This window comes from Pinus tabuliformis, chromosome 9, assembly GCF_031772625.1.
Source record: "Pinus tabuliformis cultivar Carrire ecotype Pingquan chromosome 9, CPIR1, whole genome shotgun sequence".
Classification (NCBI taxonomy): domain Eukaryota; kingdom Viridiplantae; phylum Streptophyta; class Pinopsida; order Pinales; family Pinaceae; genus Pinus; species Pinus tabuliformis.
The window spans coordinates 1,009,377,226-1,009,385,022 of NC_142307.1; positions in this window are offsets into that span (position 1 = coordinate 1,009,377,226).

The window sequence follows — 7,797 nt, forward strand, 5'->3', positions numbered from 1 at the left end:
GTGACAGCTGCGACAAGAGCTAGTACTTGTGCATACAGCATCGTCGCTTCCAAGTTTGTACGAACTACCGGGTTGATAAAATTAGAGATAGGAAGCTCCAGGAGTTGTAGCATTATTGCTACAATACTGGAGCCCACCATCTTTTTGGCGCCGTTGCCCGCTACCATTTTTTTGGCTGCTGGGTGGAGGCTGTGGCTTACCCGAGGTCATCCTCTTGCTTCTCCTGGCTTCAGATGGTAGCGGGGTCTCCCTCTCCCTTTTCTCTTTTGGTTTTGGAGGTGTACTGAGGGCGGCCAGCGTCGCTGCTGCCTTCTTCTCGAAAATGCCAGCCTTCTCTTTCTTGCGTTTTGCTCTCTCGGAGCTCCTTGTAGAGGGCCCCTCCTTTTCAGATTTCGGACTTCCTGTAGAAGACCCTGCTTTGCCCACTTCCGGGTTTCATGTAGAAGATTTTTTCTTTCCCGCTTTTGGGCTTCCTGTAGAAGACCCGGCTTTAGCCACTTCCGGGCTTCCTGTAGAAGGCCCTCTCTCTGTCTTCAGACTTCCTGTAGGAGGTTGTTTCTTAATGACTTTCGGGCTTCTTGTAGAAGCCCCTTTTTCCAATTTCGGGCTTCTTGTAGAAGCCCTTGGGCTTCTTGTAGAAGCCCTTGTCTCTTTCCTCGGGCTTCCTGTAGAAGCCTGTTTTTGCAATTTCTGGCTTCCTGTAGAAGCCTTTGTCTCCGTTTTTGGGCTTCCTGTAGAAGCCTGTTCTCCAACGATTTTCGGGCTTCCTGTAGAAGCCTTGGTCTTTGCTTTTGGGCTTCCTGTAGAAGCCTTTGTTTTTGTTTTTGGGCTTCCTGTAGAAGCCTTTTTTCTCAATGGTTTTCGGGCTTCCTGTAGAAGCCTTTGTTTGTGTTTTCGGGCTTCCTGTAGAAGCCTGTTTTTGCTTTCCTGTAGACACAGGTGTCTCCACCTCTGCTTGCTTGCCTGCCTGAGTTTTACTTTTTACTTTGGTTGCAGGTGCTGTTGAGGCACTTGGGCTGACGTGGACCACCTCAGCTTTGTCCATTCTGCTCTTCATCCTCTTTTCCCTTGCTGACAGGATAGGTGTGCCACCCTTTCCTTTGTCCTCCTTTCCCTCATGCTTCTTCCTTTGCTCTCTCTTCTGTATTGTTGTCGGGGTCTCTTGGCCTTCTTCTCTCTGCTCCTCGGCCATTGTTTCGTGTTCCTCACTGCTGGAGGAACCCGTTTCTTCGATCAACATTTTAATGTCCCCATCTTTTGTCAAATTCCGGAAGGATTCCCATGAGAGGGGAACCTTATATGAATGCAATGCATCCTCCACAAGAAGCTTGATCAACCCATGGTGGGCTATCTGATCTGGTATACCCTCTTTCAGCTTTGTAGAACACTCCATTAGAGACTGCAGGAGGTAATAGGGGATGCTCAGTTTTTGTTCTACAGGAAGGTCAATTCGGTGCCTCAACTCAGTGATCAGCCGAAAGTGATATGCATACACGATGCTGAAACGACCTTCACAAGTAATATATTTCATGATTTGAAAACTGACTTCGTTCCAAGGTGGCAACAGGCTCGTTCTTCGCACCCCGTTTTTGTCCTCCGAGAATTCTTCCTCAGGTGGAAAGAATTCTTTCTTTGCCTGCTGACTCAGCTTTCTCTCCTCTTTATCCCACGGCAGACCCATAGGAAGTTCTGTGATCCGACTGATATGTTCTGGGGTGAGCTTGAGGCTTAGACCTCTGAAGTTCACTGTGGCCAATGTCTGAGATTTAGGCTTCAGAGCCTGCAAGAATTCTTCGGCCACTTCATCATCGTAACCCTGCAGCTTATCACAAAAAGGCATCCATTGTGCTCTGGTGAAGAGCTCTACCACTGTCGAGTTTCTCCTTAGTTTAGTTGAATCAGTGGGTTCCCGTCTTATAAACCCACCGGGCATGACGAACACGGTCGTTTTAATTAAGGGTGGCAAATGCAACAGAGATTTGGTCTATTAAGGCAGAGCATGCATATAATCCACAAAATTCAACACAGTCTACCTAAACTCACATCCTGTAGAATGACAGCACAGGCACAGCAAACAACAATTCCACCAATATCTTTATGACCCGACTGTGGACGATGGTCTTGCCACTTCTACTAACCAGTTGCATGAAGAGTTCAGGGTTACCTCTTTAATTTGCCACCTTTTTCGTGAGGCACCCGCTTCCCTGTAGAAGACTGCGTTCCTGTAGAACTGCGTTCCTGTAGAAACAGTGCGCAATTCTCGGGGAGGATTGTAGTTGGCCTGCGCTCAAGGTGTGCTTTATCGGTGTTCTGGTAGCCAACAGCTCGGCATGTCAAAGTGCAAAGGAGATCAGAATAACCACCCGAGTTTGAAGTGTTGGATGATAAATTCATGCGCATGATCTAGCCTATTAGATTTTGAATCGGCACAATCCGTGGCGCGGGGGATGAGCTGTCCCCGCCGGACCGTTGGGCGACATCATCCGTCATCCGCCTGCGTATTCACTTGTTGCCGCATCCATTCCCACAAATTTGCTGCCGCCTCTTCCTGTTAACTCATGCTCTGACGAGAGTGTTCTCACGTGCGTGCCGTTCATTCTCCTTGTCGTTGCCGCCACCCAAACATCCAATTATACTTTAACTAGCCGACGTGGCCAGTCGACTGGCAATACGGCCGCTCAACCATTCAATTTTACGCTTTGCAAACAATTTCAAAGTAAGATTCATGCGATTTGATGGAAGGAAGGGTTGAGACACTTACCTGCGTGGCTGCACACGATTTTTCCAGTTCTTGGACGATGGTGAGTGGATCTACCTGCTGCATGCGACTTACACAGACCCGGAGGCTCGTGGTTACAGGCTGCCAACGATGGAGTGGATGTTTTGCGTGCATGCGCCCGCGTTTCATTTCAGATGGCGGTGCTGTGAATGTTATCCACTCGAGCAGGTTGAACTGTTACAGGATTCCCGCGAGGTGTCTCGTAACAGTCCTTTCTCCTTGGGTGCATGCTGCACGACGGAGGTTCTGGCGTTTCAATCACGTTCCCGGAGCTCTTGATGCCTGCGGTATGAGATCCCAGCATTTGTTTAACTTTGAAAATGGCTTTTCCGCGAGAACTCATCGATCTTCTTTGTTGGTGCAGGGAACTTGGTCGCATGTCGATAAGGATGGTGGAGCAAGGTGACAGCAATGTGCAAGGGTGCCAACAGAGGCTTGCATGCATCCAAACTAATCCATAGTCGCTAAATCTCCTTTTAAGATGAATTCTGGCCGTCCAAAACTCCTACAGGAAGTTTCCTGTAGAACACAGAGCTTCCTGTAGAAAGTTCGGCCTTCCTGTAGAAAGTCTGCACTTTTCCTGTAGAAAATCTGCGCCTTCCTGTAGAAAGACTGCACCTTCCTGTAGAAAGACAGCATCTTCCTGTAGAAGATTCAAACCATGATAAAATTGCACATACCTTGAAAAAACATGGGTACCCTTGGAGGAGGTGCTGGTGAGGTTCCTTGACAGCATGATAAGGACCCTTGGCTTTGAGTTGAAGGGCTTCCTCTTCTCCATAGAGCATCTGCAACCTGCATGCAATTTTACCATATTTTTCTTATTGTGTTTTCTTTCTTTTTTCTTTTTCCTCTTTTCTTTTGAAAGATAACAGGGGCGCCTCAAAGAGGTTTTCACCCGTGCCATCTGCCCTGAGCGCCTCAGAGAGGTTTTCACTCAAGGATCTTTTTCAACCTTTTCTCTTTTTTTTTTTTTTTTTTTTTTGAAAAACAATAGGGGCGCCTCAATGAGGTTTTCACCCCTACTACCTGCCTTGGGCGCCTCAGATATGTTTTCACCCAAGGATCTTTATTTACTTTTTCTTTTTTTTCTTTTTTTCTTTTTTCCTTTTTTTGTTTTTTTTTCATTTTTTTTTCTTCAGGGTATGCCAAAAGCAGAGGCAGAACCCTTCGCTATGACCAATACAGATTTCTCCATAGTTTTGATAAACTCTTGTCTTGAGAGAGGTCTCCTGTAGATCTTCAAACGATGCCCATTGACAAGCATGGGAATGGCTTCCTCATCAATGGTTCGAATGAGGACAGATCCATTGGCATGGCATTTCTCCACTGCATATGGTCCTAGCCATCTAGTTCTCAGCTTCCCCTTGAAATCTTTGTATCTTGAGTCATACAACAAAGCCCAATCTCCCGGCTGAAATTGCTTGTCATGGAGATGTTGGTCATGCCACACCTTTCTCTGAAGTTGAACCACTTCTGAGTGAAGGAGGGCCTGAATTCGGTGCTCATCCAGGCCATTCAGCTGCAGCAGCCTTTCTTGTTGTGCATGGCTGAGATCTAGATCCAGCTGAGCTGCCATCCTCAAAGTGTTGTATTCAAACTCAATGGACAGCAAAGCTCTCTTCCCATAGACCAGCTCATACGGTGTGAAGCCGGTGGTGGTCTTCCAAGTGGTGTTGTAAGCCCATGTGGCTTCATCCAGGCGATCTGCCCAGTCCTTTCTGCTGCTGCTCACCACTTTAGTCAAGATCCCTTCTAATGCTCTATTGGTGACTTCCACCTGCCCATTTGCTTGAGGGTGATAAGGGGTGGAAGTCCTATGCTTGATCTTGTGATGAGCTAGGAGATCTTCAACCAGGTTGGAGGTGAACTGGCTCCCTTGATCGGTGACCAGCTCTCTAGGATAGCCAAACTTATAGAAGATGTTCTCTCTTAGGAACTCGGCCACCTTTTCTTCTGTTGCTGCTTTGATTGCTTTGGTTTCTGCCCAATTTGTCAAATAGTCAGTACACACAGTGATGTAAGTCCTTTGCCTCGAAGAGGGGTTGATTGGGCCCACAAAGTCCATGCCCCACTTCTCAAATGGCTCAAGAGTCACTTGAGGTTGGAGAGGCATCTCATCCCTTTGGGTCTGTTTCCCCATTCTTTGGCATTGGTCACACTGACTGACATATCTTCTGACATCTTGATGAAGTGTGGGCCAATAGTAGCCTGCCTGCAGGATCTTGAAGGCAGTTCTCTTTGCTGCAAAATGTCCTCCACAAGGCCCATCATGACAAGTGAGGAGGATATCAAAGACTTCCTCCTCCTTTACACAATGCCTTAAGATCTGATCTGGGCCAAGCTTGAACAGATTGCCCCCGATCCAAGTGAATGAGGCACTTTTTCTGATGATTCTGCTCTTCTCTCTAGAAGATAGGTGTGGAGGGAACTGTGTTGAAACAAGATAGTTTGCTATATCAGCAAACCATGGAGAGAGTACTGAAATAGAAAACAGATGTTCATCAGGCATCTGGTCGTCCACTGTTCCATCCTCATCTGCAGACAAATCCAATCTAGATAAAAAGTTAGCAACAACATTTTCTCTACCTGGTTTGTCAACAATGGTCAAATCAAACTGCTGCAATAAAAGTAACCATCTAATAATACGAGCATTCACATCTGGTTTATTCATTAAATATCTAATAGCAGCATGGTCAGTATGTACAAAGGTCTGGTAACCAGTGATATAATGTCGGAACTTGTTCAATGCATGGACCACAGCCAAGAATTCTTTCTCGGTTACAGTGTAATTCAGCTCAGCTTTGGACAAGTTTTTTCTAACAAAGTAAATGGCATATGGAAGTTTCTGCTCAACTTGTCCTAAAGCTGCACCTATGGCTTTGTTCGAGGCATCAGTGTGGATGTGGAAAGGTAGGGCCCAGTTTGGACCTCTCAGGATTGGGGCTGACACCAACTTGTCCTTCAATTCATTTAAAGCCCTCTGACAATCGTCAGTCCAATTAAACTCCACATCTTTTGCCAACAGGCCAAACAATGGCGAGGCTAGCTTGCTGAAATCCTTAATGAATCTCCGGTAGTATCCTGCTAATCCCAAGAAACTCCGGACATCCCTGACCTTTTGAGGAGGTGGAACCCTCTTGATGAGAGCAATTTTGTTAGGATCCACCTGCAATCCTTGGCAAGAAATGGTATGGCCTATCACGGTCCCTTCAGTCATTAGGAATTCACATTTTTCAGGACTAAGGGACAAGTTCATCTCGGTGCATTTGGTTAGGACTTTTCCCAGGTTGGACAATGCTTCCTGGAAGTTGGCCCCATAAGGAGTAAAGTCATCCATATAGATTTCTACTGCATCATGGACCAGCTCCGAGAAGATGCTCAAGACAGCTCTCTGAAAGGTAGCAGGAGCATTGCATAGCCCAAAGGGAAGGACTCGATAGGCAAAGGTACCCCAAGGACAAGTGAAGGTGGTCTTATCTTGGTCTTCCGGGCTGATTTGGATTTGGTTGTACCTGCTAAACCCATCCAGGAAAGAGAAGAACTTCTTCCCTGCCAGTCCATCCAACACTTGATCTATGAAAGGTAGAGGGAAATGGTCCTTCTTGGTAGCTTTGTTCAGTTCTCGGTAGTCCACACAGATTCTCCATTTCCCATTTTTCTTGGGAGCCAACACTAGAGGGGACACCCATTCACTATCTGAGATGGGGTAGATGAATCCGGCATCCAAAAGTTTTTGCAATTCTTCCTTGACAATGTCCTTAAGGGCTGGATTCATTCTCCTCTGAGGTTGCCTAACCAGTTTACAATCCTCTTTGATGTATATATGATGGGTACAGACTGAAGGATGGACTCCTTTCATTTCCTTATAGCTCCAAGCGAAAGCATCAAGGTGGTTGGCCAACAGAATACACAGCTCCTTTTCCTGGGAAGGAGATAGGGAGGAGCTGATCTTCAATGCTTTCTCAGGGCCGAACTCCACATTCTTGACTCTGGGAGTAACAGGGTTGGTTGTACAAAGATCCACTAAGGTGCTGGCTTAGGCATCCTCCACCAATTTCTCTAAGGGTAGTGCACTGGAAGGTGGATTCTGGATCAAGGTCTCGATCAATTCATCCTCGGTTGGGGGGTCTCTTCTAGTGGTATCTAAGGTGCACAAAGGTGTTGAGTACACCTCGTCTTCCTCTCCTTCTTCCAACCAAAGTGGTAAGTCATGCTCCAAGGAGGGTTGGGCAGGAGGGTATAGGACTAGCTGCTTGGACATGGGACCATTTTTGATGGTCATGTTTCCTGCACGACAACTTATGTAAGCATCTGCAGTAGCTAACCAAGGCCTTCCCAAAATGAGAGGATATCCAGTAAGCTTGGCCTTTGGTTGCAGAACCAAGAAGTCTGCAGGGTATTCCCAAGAGTCAATAGAGACCAAGACATCCTCCACAATCCCTTCGGGAGTCACGGTGGAGCGATCTGCTAATTGCAGTACTGTCGAGGTCTTCCTCAAGGAACCCTGAAGATTAAGCTTAAGCATGGTATCCCTAGTCATCACATTAATGGCAGCCCCCAGATCAATCAAGGTGTGAGGTATAATGGTGCCATTGATGTGAACATCTACTACAGGACTTCCAGGATCTAGGTACTTTGGGCAGATGACTTGTCCTAACATAAGGTCAGACAGTTGTCCTATGACATTGATAGTTGAGGCATCTTTCTTCCGTCTGCTTGGGTGTTTGAAACACTTCTTCTTAACCAGCTTGTTGTATATCAGCACATCCTTGATGGCTTGGAGAAGTGGAATTTTTACACACAACTGCTTGAGCTCTCCCAGAAGCTCATCCTCCTCTGGGTTGGGTTGTGTGGTGGTTGTAAGTCTCTCAGGAAAGGGTGGAATAGCCTTTGGTTCACTTTCCTGTTTATCTTCCTCATCCTCTGGGGGAGGAGTTTGGCGATCTGGTAGATTCTTTCTAGATCGGAGATTGATCTCCTGGATCTCCACAGCATAGGTAGGGCATGAGGTCTCC